The 20,648-nt window shown below is 38.3% G+C and overlaps 1 pseudogene; it reads left to right on the forward strand.

Annotated features, from left to right (window-relative positions):
- The first annotated feature begins 3,602 nt into the window (after window positions 1-3,602).
- LOC140925625 (microfibril-associated glycoprotein 4-like) lies at window positions 3,603-14,369 on the forward strand (annotated as a pseudogene).
- The last annotated feature ends 6,279 nt before the right edge of the window (window positions 14,370-20,648 follow it).

Consider the following 20,648-nt stretch of genomic DNA (forward strand, 5'->3'; position numbering starts at 1 on the left):
TTTTAAATCCTTTTAAATAGGGTACTTTAACACTGTTTTGAGTTGTATCTAAAATGTATTTTGAGACGCATCCACTGACAAAGTTACAAACAGAGTTCAAATAGACTATTTGAAGTATGTTTTAAAACCTTAAGAACTGACCGCATTTTAAATACTTTTAAATAGGGTACTTAAACACTGTTTTGAGGTCTATTTGAATTGTATTTTGGGCACACAGCACTCTGACTATAAAAACAGATTATCCATAAACTATTTGAAGTCTGCTTAAAGTCATCAAATGCTTACCTTATTGTAAATACTTTAAAGTAGTGTACTTATAACTTATTATTACTAGGGTGCAATACTGTAATGTCTTTTGGGAGACTTATACTCAGACTATAAATAAAAGTAACAATTGCACAAAGTTAATTTTTAAGCCTCCATCGTGTCACGAACTCATAAATGACTCAAAACAAGCTATCACATATTGTGGACCGGATTCTCCTCCCAACAAAGTTCGAAGCTGAGCGAAAAATTTAATCTAAATTAAATAAAAAAAGAGAAGAAAATTAGGAATAGGTTTTAGCTTTGACTGACAACACGTAACTGTGACAGCGTTCCGATAAAAGATCTATCCGTTCCTCACTGTTCATTACCTGCAAGCTCTCTGCGAAAATCTCCGCGTAGATTTTAGCCGTGATTCAATTAATCTAGTTACGGGACTTTCCATAAGTTTTTTAAAAGAAACTTCTTAAAATCGCATTTTAATTTCATATAGAAATTTTTTCACAAACAGCCGAAGCCGCGGGCCGAGAACCGGATGCACGCGGTCAACAGAGGTTTATCTAAAATAAGCCCTTGAAATTACATAATAAATGAATTATCCAAGCTAAGATCTCACCTCATATATATTGCATCAAGAAACAAAGCTCAGATATGAATAAACTCCGACATATGGTTATCTTTCTCTCATAGATTATTCCGCACATGCATGGCATATTATTTCTAAGATGTCACGCGCGACTGAAATCACGACTTCGCGCCGCGGTGATGTGACAAATGCACGTGATAAACAAACCGTCCTTTGTCCTTTGCTCATTTCAAATTATTGTACCGGCGGTTGCTGTGATGGCGGGTGCGCTTGATTTTACTGTTTGTTACGATCTTACAAAAGTATATACATTTCAACTCTGCGGATTGTCTGAACACGTAGATGTTGCATTTATCACGGATCAAAAATGGGTATGACTCCTCAGCGACTGTTATGTACTTTGAAAGGATCTGGTTCAGTTTCTCTCCGAAGCACGCGGTCTTGTGCTGTCTTGTGTGTTAATCCAAGAGTCTTCTGTTATGTGAGTATTATACACAATATATGCATAACATGTTGCTAAGACGCTTAAGTATACGCCATATGAGAAACAAATGAAGGGTAGTAAACATTTATATACTCCCGCCTGTACGGCAATTTTAGGGTTCCATGCTCAGCCTCGCTGTTCTCAGTCACTTGATGTCACGTCACCGACCTCTTTCATGCTCGTGTAAATTTGATTGTGTTATTCTTATGTTGTTCTTTATCAGCCAATAATTAAACGTTCAGGCGTAGCCTGCAAGCTTCTGATAATAATTGAGTAAAGCCGTGAATATAATAAAAAATGTAAGTTACATGTATGTAGATTATTATTTACCGGTAACGTAACGCAATACTCTTTTGAAGCGGAAGATTGATAGCCTGTGTACCGACCCCCTTCCCCTCCGATTTTTATTGAGGGGAGGGGGTTTGTACACAGGCTAAAGATTGATTTCAGCATTTCTGAAAAATTCCATAAGAATTTTCCGGAGAATTCGTAGGGAAATCAGCGTAAAGTAATCGGCTAAGAGATAATTCCGGTGAAATGCTAGCGTAGGACTGTGTGGAGAAATTTCGCAGAAGTAAATCTTGCTTTTTCAGAGTAATTTTCGACGGTTTTGTATTCATTTTATTTCATGAATTTAAATGGTATTTTCATCCTGTTTTTGTACTGTTTTTATGCTCTTTCGACCGATTTTTGTACTGTTTTCAGACAACTCTAAGGCTATTTTCTTACAATTTTATACTGTTTTTGCATTTTTGCATCCTATTTTTGATGTATTTTCACAATATACGCGTGCTATTGCTTTTCTTCCTCTGTGGTATTTTAATACTATTTTCAAAGTATTTTTATTGTATTTGCAAATACGATTATTTTACTAAATTTCGAAACCCATTAAAAAGCTATTAAAATATATTTTGAAGCATAACATTTTAATAGCGTTTTAAACAGGTTAAAACACCTTTAAAGTCAGTCGAAAAATATATTAAAAATATATTTTTGGACCTATTTTAAACCTGTTTTTTTCAAAATACGTTTAAAATTGCCATTAAAAATAGTTTTAAAATAGTATAGCAAATTAAAATATGTTTCTGAAACTGTTTTTATCCTGTTTTTATTCCGATTTATAAGATATTTAAAAACTATTTTAGACCTGTTTTGAGCCTTGCAAAAGCCCTGGAATTTTTTATATATTTTAAACGAATTTAAAAATACATTAAAAATTCTTTTTTAATAGTGTTTTAAACAGGTTAAAACACCTTTAAAAGCAGTCGAAAAATACATTAAAAATACACTTTTCACCCTATTTAAAACCTATTTCACAAAACAGGTTAAAAACAGTTTTCAAAAATAGCTTAAAAATACATTCAAAATAGTGTTGGATTTGGTAAGGGAGGAACATTGGTAACTATTAACATTTGATATACTACAATGTTCAACATTACGTGAGAAAAGATGAGGTTCAAAGGTGGCAGTATGTACACCTTTAAGTTCATATATATCCTCATTCCTATGTAGAGTCTCGTAAAAATCTCTTATTCTGCTCAAAATTCTGGTCGGACACACTTATTCTGCTCGGTATCCGAAAAAATTTTAGGCCCTCCGGGCCGTATTCAGTTTTTTTCTTAAATGTAGAATGGTACCTGGGCCTTACTTCTAAAAACTAATTGGATAAATCATTATGCGTAATGTGAGTTTAATGTGAGTGCGTGGTAGCTATTAAATAATCAAATGATTCACAAGGCTTATTTTTCCATTTGTTTTTTATTGTAGGTTTAAATTTTTCTTACCTCTGTTATGCATATCATTAGTGCCGCTGATTTCCCTTATTCTGCCGGCAGAATGCTCGCCTCAAAAATCGCTTATTCTGCTAGAAATTCTACCTGCAGAATTTATGCAAGAAGCCTAGTGTGTGTGCGCTTCTATTGTTGTGTATGTCAGAAGTCGCCCCACGTAAGGTAATCTGGGATCCGGGAAATTATTACTTATGGAATTCGGAATATTAGAATTCGGAATTCAGCTCAAGGAATCCGAAATTCCGCTAATGATTGGAATCCGGAATATAAGTTCTACTGACAAGGAATCCGCAATCCAGTTCCTGGAATCCAAGACAGTCCTGTATGACAAAAGCGCTCGGTGACCAGCGGAGTACTACAAGACTAGTGAGGCGTTTTAATGCCTGCCACAAATCTACGCCTTTTGAAAAAGCTTTTGCTACAAAGGTTTCATCTAATAATTGGATTGCCAGTTTTACAAGTAAAGGGCCTTACAAGAATGGTCTTAGATGGAGAAGGCTTGCAGAGCAAAGTCACTTTAAACGATGGCTATAAAATGCCTCTCTTCGGTCTTGGAGTGTTCAAGGCTTTGGGTGATGATGGAAAGGAGGCCGTGAAGTTTGCTCTGCAGAACGGATACAGAATGATTGATGTACAGCTGCTCTCTACGGGTAAGCATGTAGCTTGCGTTGTTAACCACTCGATCATGTGATTAAAGAGAAACTGAGATTAATGGACGTCGTGTAAATCGTCCGAGAACATCTGATTACCGTTGCATGAAGTACCCTTAGTATTGCCTATAGTGAAGTTACGCAATAGGACGGGAGAGAACCGTGTGTTTAATACAGTACCGTTTAAAAGTAAGTTGAAAGTCTTTTGCGAGTCTCGATTCTCGACTCGATTCGCGATTCTCGATTCCATCCTCTTGCCAAAGTTTCGAAATGGTCCCATTTCATGTTATGACCAGTTGACGTGGCATGGTCACGCGCTTCTACATTTAAATTCTTGTTGTTATTCACTCGGGTATTCAACGGTTTACTCAAGATGTATGTTGGAACATACGAAACGTCGAATTAAAGTCTTTCTTCTTTCCAGAAATGCGTTTATATTTCTTCATATTAATCACCGCAGTTTGCTTTACGTTTCTTCTTTTAAAAACTAAGATGGCCAAAAAACAAAAGTATCTACGATTAAGTTTTCAAAAATCACAATTTCAATCCGAATTAATCTACTTCTTCAAGTTTGTCCATCCGAGCATTCTTTTGTATATGTCACCATGTGTGATTTTTGTATCTTCTTTGAATGTTTTGAGCTGTAATATTTATCTTTGTCGCAGTTTAGTGGTACTGTTCCCACTGACGGAATTTCGATAAATTTCTTGACACAGCCCCGCTAAGAAGTACATTATGTTGCCCAGTATCCGGCCACTTCAGTTAGAGTATTACAATAACTTTCCTTTCGTAGCCGCAAGAATTCTGAAATTTGGCCCAGAGACAATTTATTTAGTCCTTAATATCATAATGACGTTTTTGTTTTTGCTCAAACAACAAAACTCTTTTCTCTTAATTGTTTCTTCCACTCCGGCCAGTGTTGTTAAAAATTAGTGCCAGTTCAGCAACAGAACGCTGAAGAGACCTCCTCAGCGAAATAATTAAGCACCTGTCTTCAACTTGTAGGGGAAAGCCAAAATTTTAAAGAAGTAAACCGGAATAAGCTCCGGCAAATTGATACAAAAGAGAGCCGTCTTTGCTCGGTGGCCTGAAGCATCAGATTTACGACAATATCATCCTTTGCCGTCTCACGCTAAGCATTGTAAAACCAAGAAAAAATTCTTGTTGATTTAAGAAATGCGAAATAATAAAGTATTTTCGAAAATGGGCAGATTATAAGTAAACATGCTGTAAGGAACGTGTCCGTTTAATTAACACAAAATATGTCGTTCTGATCTGATAAGTAAACTCAACTCAAAATTTCATTCGCGTTTTAGTCGAGTTCATTGAGCTTTTTAAGCGGTTCTCTCAGCTTTTGTCGTCGTATTTTGGTTGTTTAACATTGGCCAAGAAAATAAATGAAGAAGACATGCAGAGAATGAGTTTTAACACGTACTCGGAAAATACAAACAATATAATTGTTGTGTCTATTTTCACTAAAAGACCAAACTTATAAACCTTAAACACCAATGCAATTTGCCTTAGACTTCATCGAAGATTAATTTTATGCTTCAATAGACGTCATACTCATGCCAAGCGCTATTGTTGTTCGCTGTTATGTACAAGGTTTAGCATTTGCAGTCATTATATTTGGTGCCTGTGAGGAGAAAAATGACTGGTATCTACGTTTGAGTTCAAACTAGTCATTTTCACCGAGGGAAGATTCACTCTACAAAGAATTGAAGATTAGAAGTTGAACAACTATTACTGACAAAACTTCCAAAACAAGCTAAAATGGTTAATCGTATTTTTCTGAAAAAAAACTTTTCAGGAAAAGCAACCTTTACCTTAAATTCCAATCAACACAGTTAAAAGATCCTTTTTAAGTTACAGGCCAACTTTTTTTCATTAACTATTACAGAGAATAAACAAAGTTTAAACCAAGAGTAACTGGGAAGTTCGAGAGGCCCTACCGCGTAAAATTAATGTTTTGTTACTTCATCATCCGACTGACCCTCTCGCTGGCAAACTAATTTAAAGAAAAGGATGACGAAAAGACAATTTAATTCCTTTTTAAAAATCCACGAGTGATTCTTGAATTAAATTATAAAATAGTCTTTCGAAAAATTGAAAAATCATATTTTCACCATATACTACGAAAATACGAAAATCCATGTGTACTGCAGTGCACAAAAGGGTAGTTATTCTAGCTAGGAAGTAAACGAGAAAGAACCTAGAGAACCATGCAGTCACCATCTCATTTATAAGGATTGGGAGCTCAGAACCTATCTTCCACCTTAAAGGGTGAAGTGCGAAATTACTAAATTGAAACAAAAGGATAAAATGAGTAAAAAGCGATAAGCTTACATTTATCTGTAGATTTATCATATTTATTCTAAGGGATTATCCTACTGTTGCAGCTGACTTGAACAATTTTAAAGACATAAAGTATGCTAATAATCAGGGGCACCCAACGACGATTTGGTCCTAAATGCATTGAAAACACTTTTTAGGCTATCCAGAGTACTTTTAGATATCTAGAAATGCATTCTAAGCGGGGCTGTAAAATTTGTATCTGTTCGGTCATCTTAGGGGAACTTGAGTCTTATCGAAATTACAAGAGCTTGAGTATCATTTTTCCGAAAATTTTAGATGAAATTTGACGTATTACGAAACTGAGACATTTTCTAATTCCTCTCTCCGTCACATTTTTTAATTCGAAAATTTTAGGTTTTCTTTTTTCTATGAAAAATAGCCTTACTTGGGAAGAAAAATGCGAAAATTAAACTTCGGAAAATCGTAGGAAATTTATTAGACAAGCTTAGAAAATTGTAGCTGAATGGAACGGTGATCTAGAAATTTTTAGCCGTCCTCAAGTAAGAGAAAATATTCTAGGCAATATTTGCTTCTCGGAACAGATATCGATATTTTAAAGAAAACAGTCGCTGGGTGCCCCTGAATAATAATAATTAACTATCTAATAAAGACGTCAAGAGGTTTAACTGATGACTAAGCCCGCAGTTGACTTTTTCTGCTTTTCCATATAATAACTGTCCGATCGCAATCGGGAGCGGTTCATTCCCGGCCAAGACCTTCAGTATGGCAAGTCTTTTAGCAGTGTTAGCGCTCTTGCTGGCTTTTGCTGTTTGGGGAGCTTGGCTAAACTGCATTGCAACTGCTCGCGTTGAAGGTGAGGTAAACAGATTCAGCTATTTTTCAATTTCAGGCTTTTTCTTCGCTAACATCACTTAACCTTCTCATTTGCCGCGAAGATCTTCTTTGCAATTATTCCAGCTATTATATACACAAAAAGATCTTGTAGGGTCGCAATTTGTCATGAAAGCTTAAAACTGAACAATTTTGTCTGTCGAGCCGACGTTCACCAACTGCCACCTGAACCGTGAGCCTGGAGTTATATACAACTTCAGTATGTTACGAATGCGAATTTTTCAGTGGGGCTTAGGTTAAGTTCGGTTAGACCTGTAGATATTAACTTAACAATCAACGGAGATTTTTCCATCACCAGAGAAACTTTGAAATTACCTTATTCGACGGACGTCTTTATTCCGGACCCGTTTAAAACACACGCTACGCCAGTAACTGAGGAGTTGCTATAAGTAAGGCTATGTTCACAATGTAGCGGATAGCATTTCTTGCCGATACGACAAGCTATGCGATATAGTATGAACAGTTATCCGAAATGTGACTCTCCACTTTAGAGGTGGGTAGGCAAGGCGCAGTTTCGCCCCGACACAGAAATCGCGCCGAAATCACCGTTCTTATCCGGTATGGTTTTCGTGCCGGCGACAAACGCTTTCCGGTATAGTGTGACAAGCTGTTTTTTAGTGCACGTGAAAAAAACGGCTGAGCAGGGCTCGACCGCCTGATCACACCGAAATGTCTTGAAGTTTCCTAGGCCCAACGGTCTAAATGAAAACTGGGCCTTAATTGGAACATCTTTTTTCTCACTGCCTTATAGTTTAGCAAAACGTACTACTCGGAAAGCAACATATGGAAATTTTGGTATATGTAGCTCACGCACAATGGCAACTTTCTATCGATAAAATAAGTGTTAGCTCCATAAAAAAGGCGAATCAACATACAGTGCACTGAGTGCTGACAAGTTGCTACTTTTTAAATGATCGCAGGCTCAAGTTCAATTTTTTTAAAATGCATATGAAATAAGTGGTGTTTATGAGCCGCACTTTTAAAATTTTGATTTCGAACTGACCTCGGATGCGAAAATTCAGCCGGCTTTTACACAGGAAGGCAATCGCTTTTGACTTTTCTCACTGTCTTGCGTTGATCACGCTCTACGTCCAATTTTTATGTTCTGATTCGTCAAAATTTTACAGGTGAGTTCATGCGGAAAATTTATGCAGCGTCTTGAAACTTCCTTACTGATAGCTGAAGCTGACAGGGTTTTGTGTCATCTTGTGATGTTTTAAACTGTCTTTTTTTACTTGATATACAAAATGGAATACAGCTGCTATCAGGATTGTTCTGTAATTCATGGCTAAGTTTATTGTGTTTTTTGTTGACAAATGCACCGCTTGTCAAAGTCAATGGAAATCAGATTTCGGATGGCATTGTTTTCAAAAATGAGCTTACTCACTTGCCCTTGCTTGAGGCGTAAGAGGGTTGAAAAGTCTCAAGCGATTCTGGAACACTTGATGACCTTCAGAAGCAGCATCTCGACTGGTAAGCCTGAGCAATTATTGTCTTTGATGTGTTTTTTTTTCGGTTTCCTGAAGTCGAGCGTTTGGTTTATGCGGCTTAAGTTTTATACACGCGAGCAATGATCTAAACTACAATAGTATCAGGTTTGAAAAGCCTTTAGACAATTTTTGACCGCAAATTCAAAGAAAAGGTTCCGAAGAATATTTATTTATGATTTTGGCTGTAAACAGAAAGCTCTGAGCGATCTTGCCTCGAGTTCATTTTGAAAAAGAGCAAAAACCAAGAAGCCCGCATAAAACCTAAATAAGCTTATGCTTACCTGACTCATGATTTTCAGAGACACTTTACTCTCAATACTTGTCTTCGTGAATGAAAATTATTGCCACTGTACATATTTCACCGAATTATATTTATTTTATTGATTGTTAGCAGTCCCTCTCGCAATTTTTATCGCTGCACTGGTTGTTTCCAGTCGAACATAAACATCGCATGCAGGAATACTGAAAACGCCGCGCGTAAATATCACTCGCTTTTAAACATTACACATAACAAAACCATAAACAGTTTTATAAATAAAGGAAAATAAAACGTAAACATAACAAATTCTCTATCATGTTGAAGCGAAAATGGTGACTCTATTAATCGCACTGCAAATTTGGTGCCTGTCAAAAGTGAGAACCCGTCCGGCTGGCCGAAAATGTGATTTTGGGAATTTTTTTATCGTTTTCACTAAAAGCCCATAATTATTACCCTGCATATCACATAGGACCAGATTTTTCTAACTGAAAAGTCCTGGCATTATGGAATTCTCTTCATGAAAACGTTTTATAATGTGTTCAGTGCTATAATTTCTTGTGTAAAGGAAGCGCTTGCTTTGATCGTCCTGGATATTGAATGAGTGCAATTTGCCTTGCAAAATTGTGAAAAACTAGAGAATTAAAGGTTTAAGTAGGGCAAAAAAGAACAAATTCTCTCCGAGGTCTGTATGATAAAAAAGGGCCTCATAGTACTGTTTACCTGAGACGTGATGAGAAAAAATATGTTTAAAAGGCTGGTTTATTACACGCCACCATATTTGCGCCGAGATTAACTTGTAAAGTAAACTTGTCGAACACAAAAAATCAGGCCGGATTTTTTATTTTGGCCTCCCTTTTAGACATAGAAATGCAACGTGTCAATTGGCTGCCACCAAGGACTATCGTGGCGCGTGTGTTTCTTAAGATTATATTTCGGGCTTGTCCAATTATCCATAGTCTCTCAAACGGCGCAATGTTGGAATACACGAATAGGTCTATTTGTTTTCGAGGCCTAATCTACTGTGATCGAACATGATTGCTATTTGTTGGTGTACAAATAAGACTATTGACTCGATGTAAAATTTCTTTCACTCTTGGACTGTCAAATTATTTTTCTCTAAAATCACGTAACCTTTCTTTAAAAGTCACATGAATGTGCCCTGATCTGTAGATTACAAGTTTATTGTTTGATTTAAATCATGAATTTATTAACGGGAGCTTCGCTTTTAGCCCTGGCTAAATCTATATATTATCAGTTATTGTCGATACAAGCTGTTCTTCGGTCATTCAAGAGTTCTTAAAACAAAGTCGTTTATAAGAATCACCCCATAGGTAAGGGAATCCAATACATTCTTGGATTCTGTATCTCACGCCGTAGATTCCGGATTCCATAATGAGGTACTAGATTCCGGATTCTCCGTCAGTGGAATGGTATTCCGGACTCCAGTCGTTAGTTGGATTCCAGATTCCTTGAGCTGTATTCCGGATTCAAAAGTCCAGGATTCTGGACTCAACGGGCAACAATTTCCCGGATTCTGGAACAGATTTCCCCTACATGGAACTTAGTTATTTTTAGTACTCACCAATATTGAGGGACTGAGAGCTAGTTAATTAAGGAGTGGATTGCAAAATTAATGCACTCTTCTAGCCGTGCTGACTGATAAGTAGTCGGTCAAACTCTTTTCTACGTTTAAACAAGTTTTTATTTTGAAAATCTCTATCTTAGGTGACTGCGGTCAAAACAACCGACGCATCACGTTTCTGACACCAGCCAGAGGGTTTTACCTTGAAGGACACGTGATTTCAAATCATTCTGTGGAACTAAATCTTGACTGCCAAGACCAATGCGCCCTTGCGAGGGATGTGTTTCTTATAATATTGGTCCAATGATAAACACCAAGATGGCCTGTGAACTGAGTAACTCAGATCACTTGCAACACCCAGAGGATCTCAAACCAAGAAAAGACTGGACCTACAGAGGCACAGAGGTATTTATCCCCTCCAAGATGAATTTTTAACCATTTCATCATAGTGGTGGATTTATGATGATTCTGAGCTAGTGATGAAAAAGATGATAAAAAATAACGGTGTTGGCGGTATATGCAATGTGCTATAATTCTATAATTTATTCCAAATTTAACAACTTACATAATGCATAATTGCTGAAGCTGATCCAATGAATAATTCATTGCAACTGTTTTCCTTTTAACAGAATCTTTGCGCCACTGAGCCCTGCCTGAACAACGGAACGTGCTACATGGGATATACCGTAAAGAAGTAGATTTGCGCATGCCCAGCTGGCTTCAAAGGTGAAAATTGCGAAATAAAAGGTACTTTCATCAGAACATTAACCTACCTGAAGGGGTAGGGTGTTATCAGTTATGGTTTTGGCGCGCTCTACTCTTTTGTCGTCCTCTATCTAGTCAGCTAAGCCATTTACAAGTTTTCTTCCTTTATCTTCTTTTTTCTAATAAATTTAAAGTCATACAAAAGAGAATAAGGCAAATATCAACACATAGTTCGCAGTATTTATTCCTTTTTTCCAGTTTACAAGATCTACGATGATTTTGCCAAGTAGGACAACGATTAAACAGCAATGAGGGTGTATATACTTAGCCTGTGTACAGATGCCCCCTCAGTAAAAAAAAATTCCCCTTTCCCGGTTTTTTACTAAGAGTGGGGGGGGGGGGGGGGGGGGCGTATGTACACCGGCTAAGTACATACTGTCACCGAACACAGCCGATGGGAGAGGCGGTGGACACTCTAAAAATGACTTGATGGGGGCTTGGTACTACTGCACATTGTATTAGCGATCTACTCCAATCCGTTTGTTGGCTTTGTTTGTAAGTGATGTTTTATTCAAATACAGTTAGTAGTAAATATAGTGGCTGCTAATATCACGCCTATCATATTGAGTTAAAGTGATAAAGCTTGGAAACGCTACACTGTTCATTCATTCAGTTAATTCAAGTTCGCAGAAATTGTGCTGAGGTCTATGAAGCCGGTTTTCGAACCAGTGGTGTCTACACTATCGACCCTGAAGATGCTGGAGCCTTTGATGTGTACTGTGACCAAAAAACAGCCGGTGGCGGATGGACTGTGTTCCAAAAGAGACTGGACGGCTCGGTAGATTTCTATCGCGGCTGGGACGACTACAAACGAGGCTTTGGAAATCTGAATGGTGAGTTTTGGCTCGGGCTGGACAAGATTCATCGACTAACTAAAGGACGCAGCAGGCTTTGGGTTGATCTGGAAGACTTCGACAACCAAACAGCTTACGCTGAATACGACTCATTTGGTGTTGGTGATGAACAGAGCAAGTACAGGCTGGAACGTCTTGGACAATGAGCTGGTAAGACACAACAGCATAGTTAACAATTTAAAGAAATAATAATGAAGTTCCACGCCGTCGTAAGGTCAGTGCAGCAATTTACATGTTTATACGATTTATGGGCGCGATCTGTGAGCCCACGTGCACGCTACCATCTTTTGGGCAAACCTTTCTATCAAATGAAAATGAGTCTGAGTATTATGAGGATGTAATATTTTACGTTGGAAAATTCAATGGACTGTATATTGTATATAAAACTGTAAGTTAACAAATTTATTTCTCAATGCCTCACTTTTCCAATTTTAAGGAGCACTAGCTTCAGCTCCGTGCTCACTAACTCGTGAATTGGCATAATAACAGCCAGCATTTCTCGAATAATGTTCCAACAAGAGAGAATAATCGGTCAGAGGAGCAATCTTGGGCGAGATATGTAATTTTCACAAAAGTTATATTTAGAGGCTGTGATTAAACGGAAATCTAGTTCCTGGAACGTTCGCACATTAAAATCAATTCTTTAAAACGTCACCAAGTCCACCAGGATTAAGGCCCCGTACACACTTATACGCTGAGCATTTTCATCCATCGATTTGAAAAAGCTATTGAAAGTGGATCAAAACAAAAGCGCATAGGGTGGATGGTCGAAAACGGTCGAAAGGCGCATCAAAATGAAAACGATGGCGTCATATGTACCACGTGGGTCGTGAAATATCGCATGAGCGTGTATTTTCAGCATGCCTACAGGGTTCAAATTACGTCACAACGTGCAATTCTATCGTTTAGTGAACGTTTTAGTGTGGACAGTCAAAAACACATCAAAACGGTAGTTTTGGACGCGAATCGATCGATGTGTTTTCGCTGACAACTAAAACGCCTAATTTTGAAAACGCGTTTGTGTGGACAGGGCCTTATTGCCACACACCAAGAGAGCATAATAACCCCGACTCTATCTGACAATACTGAATAAAAGTTTGCGACCTCTCCACAAACCAACTTCCGATAAATTTCAAGCGTTTAATTGGTGTAAAAATAATTAAGTGAAATTCACGTATTCCAAGGGCGAGAATGGGTGTTTCCCCCTCTGTTCCATTCTCCTCTTTGTTCCAAGACATCGTGCTGAGAATTATCTTCCAAACGAAGTATATTCAAGTGTCAATTTTTTTTAGGTCAAAAGTGCTAAATGAGGACACTCCCACTGGAGACTGAACTGCCGCGTGAGGGTCAAGCCGCTTGCAAAGCAAAGGCTGCACTTTCATTTCTAAGTTATTTCAACACCTTGAGAAATTGTCCGATCCAGGTTTCGAACCTATAATCTCCGCTGTTGCAGTCAAGTGCTATACCGAATCAGGGAGCTAGTCCTTTCACGGTCGACTTGGTTTATTATTCACCCGTTCACTGTTTCTTACAAGGAAAAATAACGCCAAGTCAATGTTGAAATAAAATAACTAAAGATCTAACAGTGTGACAGAGTGGATACTAGTAGACTGTAGCACACGTTCACAATGCGCAATTTTTAAGGGTAGGAATGCCCATTTTACTTATTTAGAGTACTCTTTCACTTTCCTCCCGAAACGTTTAAAGAAAGGATATTTTGAACCATTACAAAAAAATTACAATAAGAAATGAGAATTGTGTTAATCATTTTTAGGAACTGCTGGTGACTCTCTTACATGGCATCGAAATATGTCATTCTCCACTAAAGATCAAGACAATGACCAAGCTTCGGGCACGAGCTGTGCCATTTTTATATGAGGGAGCCTGGTGGTACAATGCTTGTCACGGCTCCAACTTGAATGGTCACTATCTTAATGGGAATCACTCCTCTTATGCCAACGGTGTAAACTGGCATTCCTGGAACAGCCATCACTACTCCGCCAAACGGGCTGAAATGAAAATCAAACCAGTAGAAGCCTAATCTGTACAGTTGAGCCCTGTATACGGAAACCGAAGGGACAAAGCAAATATTATGAAGATATCCGTTTTAAGGACGTCACTACCATGACTTCGCATTTAAGACTCCTCTGATAGTTTTAAGTAGACTTCCCAACAAGCGTTATTGAGGGCGATCAGGAGGGTTCCGGTGCTCGCACCTCAAACGCCGCCTGACCGACCCAAATAACGCCTTTTGCTCTCAGGCTAGTCTTAAGTATTAAGTAACCAAAAAGAAGTTCCACAATTGACTATAACCTGTATCTAAATTAATTAATAACCAGTAGTGAAACACTGGAGGCCATTTATTCGAAGAAACAAAAATAGAATAAAACGCGTCTCAGAAAAGGTGCGTCTTTCGTGAGACGCACCGACATCCTGTATAAATTGGCACATGTCTGAAATAAGACGCGACTTATTAGCTAAGACGTTTTGTTTATTTATTCACTTGCTTTATCTAAAGAACAACTCGTAGCAACTGTGTTTAGATAAGACGCTTCTTAGCCAAGACGAAGACCTCGTATCAATGACTCGTTCGTGTCAGAAGCCGATTACCAACCCCTGTTCGCGTCTTATAAAAGACGAAATCGTATATTACGCGTGCATTATTTTAGCACGCGCCATGTTGGAGTGCCGTTGCTACTGGCAGCATTTGAATGAAAACGACTCTTTGCCAAAAAATAAGGCTTCAGCAGGGGGCGAATCAATTATGCGAGCTGTTCTTGTCTTATGTAAGATCTACCCCTACATATCTCTTTAGAGGGCAGGCCATGTAGACATATCAATAATTGATTGACTGGATATTCCACTATAATTAATAGACTCTCTTGATGTTTTCGCCGGAACCATATTTGTTTGGTAGAGATTGACGCAAAATGAATTTAAACGCCTCCTTAAAAGCCCCTGCTTGGACCCCTAAAATTAAATAAACGCCCAGGGCGTAAAGTTGATCTGTTTTGCGGTACACACTGTTTCTGTGTACGGGGGTATAGGTAGCGTACCATCACCCGCAGCAATGAATACGGCTCAGATTGCAATAACAATAGTTAGGTGCAACATTGGTGCAGTACTTCTGGCATAAGAGACCTTAAGACACACACTGATTCCGTGTACGCGTACGGGTAGAACAGTGATACCATTATCACCGGAACTTCTTGGAAATCATGATTACCTACTACGCATGCGTGGAAAACAGGTTTGCTTACCTATAGCCAAGGCATCCATGGAAAGCAGTTTTTGAGTTTGTGAAAGGACTGCTTGTTCTTGGTGGCGCAGCCTGCGTAGCTTGCGGGATCCTCAGTGCGCGCAAAGTTTTGACGGAGAAGATGTAGACTGTTTTATATAATGCTTAGACAACAAAATGTTTTCTCTGTATATTGTTTCTTCCACGGTATTGATCGATTTATGCAACAGAACGCTGGAGAAACCTCCTCGGTGAAATAATTAAGCACCTGTCTTCAGTTTGCAGGGGAAAGCCAAAATTTTAATGAAGTAAACCGGGATAATGCACCAGGCAATGCACCCCCCGGGCGGGACATAGCGGAGCATTTGACAATGCCCCGCACCCCAAGGTCAGCTTCTTCCTCTAATTGAAGCTAATGACCCCGCCCATATCCCCCGCTCTTGTTGAAAGGTGGAAGCAGGCTAATGTAAGGGTTTAAACTTTATTTGTCACGTAACACACGTCACCACATACAATGATTTTCAAGTTGTATAAAATAGTTGTGGTGTTTTTGTCTACAGTTAACATAATGAAATTCTACATTCTAGTTGGAGAGGGTTAGTAAATGCAGTTTAAAAAATTTTACAAACGCACTGTTTCATCGAATGAGTTTAAAGAACGCTTTCAAGGATTCTTGCCCCATTCCACTTCGGCGGAAATACTCCGGTCCACTCCCCCGCTGCACTTGGATGAGGGTCTCAATGGGGTGGTGGCTTTTACGGTTATCGGCTAAAATTTTGGCTCTTTTACGGCTATCGGTTAATTTTTTTCAGTTACGGTTAACGAAAAGGTTAAAAATTAATTTATTTTGTTTCAAAAAGTTAAATATTAATTAACCTGTAATTTTTGGAATAAAAGTCTTCGGATCATCTCAGGATGAAATAAGCTATGCTTTTGAAAAATTTTAACACTTGATAGATCATACTATTTATAAAGCAATCCACTTCTAATATTATTTTAACCAAAGAAATGTCAAAAGTCAATTTAAAAATAATCTTTGTGAAAAAGCAAAAGCAGACACGAGAACGCCAAATCAAGGCCGGGGCGCGAAATTCATTATAACAGAAATGGCCGTTTTCACACTAGAGGAGGATTATTCGTGCGAGACGGGTTATCCGTTTGATGGTTCGCGTCAGATAGGTAATACGTCTTAATTTGAAAATGGAATAGTTTTAATTTTGAATGAACAATCCGCCTGACTTTTGAAGACGGGATTATCCGTTTCAGAAACCCCTTGTACAGCCGCCCCCTCCCCTCAGAAAAAATCGGAGAAGGGGTGTCTGTGGCGAGGACGCGACTGAACACAAGCTAGCTCAGACGGATGATCCATTTCTAGCTACAGTGTGAAAACGGCCGAGATTGCGTGGGAAGACTCCGTACAGGGACTAGGCATGGCAATGTCTACCGTAGCGTCAGAGAAAAACAGGGAAAAGCTGTTTATCGGCAACGTGTTTTACAAAGAGTGACATCTCTGCGTGTTGTTTCACTAGTGTTTCGAGGGCAGGACCTCCGGAAAATTGCAAATGTTAATTCCCAGCAAGAAGCCACACTTTCGCTATGGAAAAAATTAGTTCCCCGAGAGAGCGCCGGTAATGGAGCCTAGGTCTTGGTTACCTTCTAAAAGGCGCTTCGCCTAACGTGCGTACGGAGTCACACTAGCCGGGAAATAAAAAACGTAACCATAGGTGAGTTTAGCACCTTCCATTAAAAGTAGCAAATCTAGGAAACACTTTCTTTTACGGTTAACTCTTTTTTACCCTATTTACGGCTAACCGTTAAAATTTTTCAATTTTTACGGCTATCGGCGAAATTTTTGGCCGTTTTACGCCTATCGATTAACCCCATTGAGACCTTGAATGGCGCTTAAAAGTCGTCGAAGTCTCTTTCGCTCGTCAAATAATGGAAAATCCCTGCAAATGCCCCCCCCCCCCCCCCCCCCTATGTCCCAGCCGAAGGAAGGGGTGGGGGTGCGGAGGGTTACATTGACTGTAAGCTCCGGCATATTGATTCAAATGTGAGCCGTCTTTGCTAGATCGCCTGAAGCATCGCATTTACGACAGTGTACCAGCCTTTTCCGTCTTACGCTAAGCAGTAGCTGAGCATTTAAAACGAAGAAAAAATTCTGGTTTGTTTAATTAAGGAATGCTGAATACTAAAGAGTTTTTGAAAATGGGCACATTATAATATACTGCAGGCAACGTTTCTGTTTGATTACAGACGCGAAATTTTTCGTTCTGATTAAACTCCACCGGAATTTCATTCTTGTTTCAGTCGAGTTCATGAGTTCATGGAGCCTTTTGGGCGGATTCTCTCAGATTCTCTCATGACTGGTGTCTACGTTTGAGTTCAAACTAGTCATTAATTTTCACTGAGAGAGTATTCACTCCTAGTACAAATTATAAATCTCCAAAACGAGCTAAAACGGTTGGCTTATTTTTTTCTAAAACGCCGCTTTAGCAAACTCGCAGTTTCCTTAAATTTTAATCAACAGAGTTAAAATACCGAAATACCGGTTTTAAATTACACGTCAACTTTTTTCATTAACTTAACTACAGAGAATAAACAAAGTTTAATAGACCGTCAGTAAAAGGAAAGTTCGAGAAGCCCTACCCGTAAAATTAATGTTCTGTTATTTCATCATCCGATCGACCTTATCCGCTTTAGTAAACCAACTAATTTTAAGAAAAGGAGAAGGAAAAGATAACTTAATTCCTTTTCAATCAATCCACAAGCAAAGCATTCTTTTTTTCTGTGTGAGCGGAGATCTCTATAATTCTTCATATGATACGGAGGCCGAATTCAATAATTGTTTTATTATTCAATCAAAATAATGCCTAGTTTAAAAACAAAGCTAAAACATGCTTACCTCCATCGATGTTAAGTTCATCTTCTATAGTGCACGTTTAGAGTTGTTCAGGTCTGCAAATTTTCTCCAAATAGCAGATGTCGCCCTTCGAGTTGTGTTCTTGCCATGTTTTTAGCTATAATTTCGCCCAGTTCTTACTCTTGAAACGAGTGAAATGTCCGCCATTTTTTGTTTTCACAACTAAAAAATTAACCTGAAAGAAGGCTGCACTTTTGACGTCATCGGTTCATTAAACGCAAAATTCTTCCAAATTTGGTCATCAGTAGCTGGTTATGGTGAATTATGCGTGTGTTTTTAGCCAATCAGAATCGGGGATATATTTTTGAATGAATAATAAATGTAATTAATAAATCGATAAAAAGATAAATAAATTGAATAAAAAGCGATAAGCTTACATTTATCTGTAGATTTATCATATTTATTCTAAGGGAATCCTACAGTTGCAGCTGATTTGAATAATTTTGAAGACATAAAGTATGCTAACAAATAATTAACTATCTAATAAAGACGTCAAGATGTTTAACTATTAAATGACTAAGCCCGGGTTACATTTCTGCTTTTCAGTAATAACTGTCCGATCACAATCGGGAGCGGTTCATTTCCCGTCAAGACCTTCAGTATGGCAAGTCGTTTAGCTATGTTAGCGCTCTTGCTGGTTTTTGCTCTTTGGGGAGCTTGGCCAAACTAGAGGCCGAGGCTGTCCGGACAAGGCAGCAGATAAGGAGGGACCTTGAACGTTAATTTTTTAAAAATTGTTAGGAGTGCAATTACCTTCTTACCTTGTGGCACGAAAGTTTTGCGGGTGTTTAGTCTTGCGAATTGGCGATTTTTTTGTGTGTTTTGAGGGAACTAATGTTTGCAATTAGGACAGGTTTTCTTTCTTTCTTGCTATTTTTTTTAAAAGTCCCGGGCAAATGAAAGATAAAATTTTCTTTTTTATTGAATACATGCAATGGAAAAACATTCGTCATCAATTCCACTGTGTGTATACCCCATTTAAAACCAGCAAGACAAATTACTTTTCTATGGCATTCGATTACAAACACGTAGCGCAAACATTTTGTGCCACACGGTAACTCGAGCAAACGATGCTCTGGAATAAATAACAATAATTCACCGAATTGGAGGTGGCTAGTCTTGGATATTTGCCGAACTGCGAAGCAGTGAGGTAAATATCCACGACTAGCCACCGACACTGAGGTGAATAATTGTTTTAGTATATACTAAAACAGTGAGATAATTGAGCACAAAAATGATGATTTTTAACTCAAATACTGTTGAAAACGATTACAATTTTGGCGCGTAATGACTGGGCGGCCGCGGCCGTCGCTTTTTCTTGCCGACAATTAAAACTTTTGAAGGCATTTGTTTAGCTCTTGCAGGGAAATTTCTTCAAAAGGAGTTGTGAATTCTTTTTGTATTTAAAATCATTCTATAAAAAAAGATTATTAAATTTAGTTTTAAGCTTATTTATGAACAACTCAACTAAATAAAGTAACGTAAGACTTAAACTTAATTTGCATTTGTAAACAAAAAACTTTTTCACCGGTTTTATCGATAAATTCGTGTCAAAAAGACAAAGCTTTACCTGTTAAAACTTCCAATCCAAACTTCGTCACCTTCTTCGTGTATTTCGGAAACAGCTTGCTTGATTAGTTGTGAAATTTCTTTGTTTGTTTACGGCAGCAGATCGGGAAACCATTTTGCTCGCAACTTACGCGAGTTTGGCGTCGCTCGTTCGGAGGAACTGGAGGTGAATCAGTGAATAGTGCAGGATATTCACTGATTGAGTAGCCAATCAGAGCGTGCGAAAAACACTATCCACTGTTTTAGTATATACTAAAGGCAACACCGCGGCAAAACGTCTACGCATGCGCCAGGTTGAGCATTTCCGGTCTCTTTTTCAGTCACACTTTCCAGTCAGATCAAAGTCTCCCGCGCGCTCTCGGCTTCATTCTGTGTGCAGCTTGTGGTTCAGTTGTTCTGCTTTATGCTGCTCGTGTTTTTGACTATTTTGTACTTATTGAAATTGCTTTTATGGATAACCAGGCACAGATCACTGAAACAATTAGTCGATTAGATTCAGAAAAGGTAAGACGATAATAAACCAGTGTGTAATTTTGGCTAGAGCGTCAGGTAAACTGATTTTCATTCACGAAAATAAAGTTTTTGACAATTATTTTTCACTTAACCTGGCTGAAACTAAGACATAAAATTAAAACGTTATCATTGCAAGCTTGTGTATTGTAGTTCTAATTTTCAGTTCTTCAGTTTCTCAGTCTACATGTGTTAAAGCCGATTCAAACTTTATTTGGAAAACGACAACACACAATCGCTTTGTAGTTTTGTTTACCAGTGGGTTTTACCGTGTTTTAAAACGAAATTCTTCTGGGTTGATTGCCATGAAACATAAGCTTAATTATACTGTTGAGCCGGTTGGCAGCAAGTTGACAACTCTATTTATTTATTTTTTCATTCTCAGAATCAGAGAGCGAAAGCTGGTTCAGTGGCTTTTAGAAGTCGAACTTTTCATGCCATGTATTTAGCAGCTAGAAGTTTCGTGTTTGCATGAGA

The sequence above is a fragment of the Porites lutea genome, chromosome 2, assembly GCF_958299795.1.
Source record: "Porites lutea chromosome 2, jaPorLute2.1, whole genome shotgun sequence".
NCBI classification, from domain to species: domain Eukaryota; kingdom Metazoa; phylum Cnidaria; class Anthozoa; order Scleractinia; family Poritidae; genus Porites; species Porites lutea.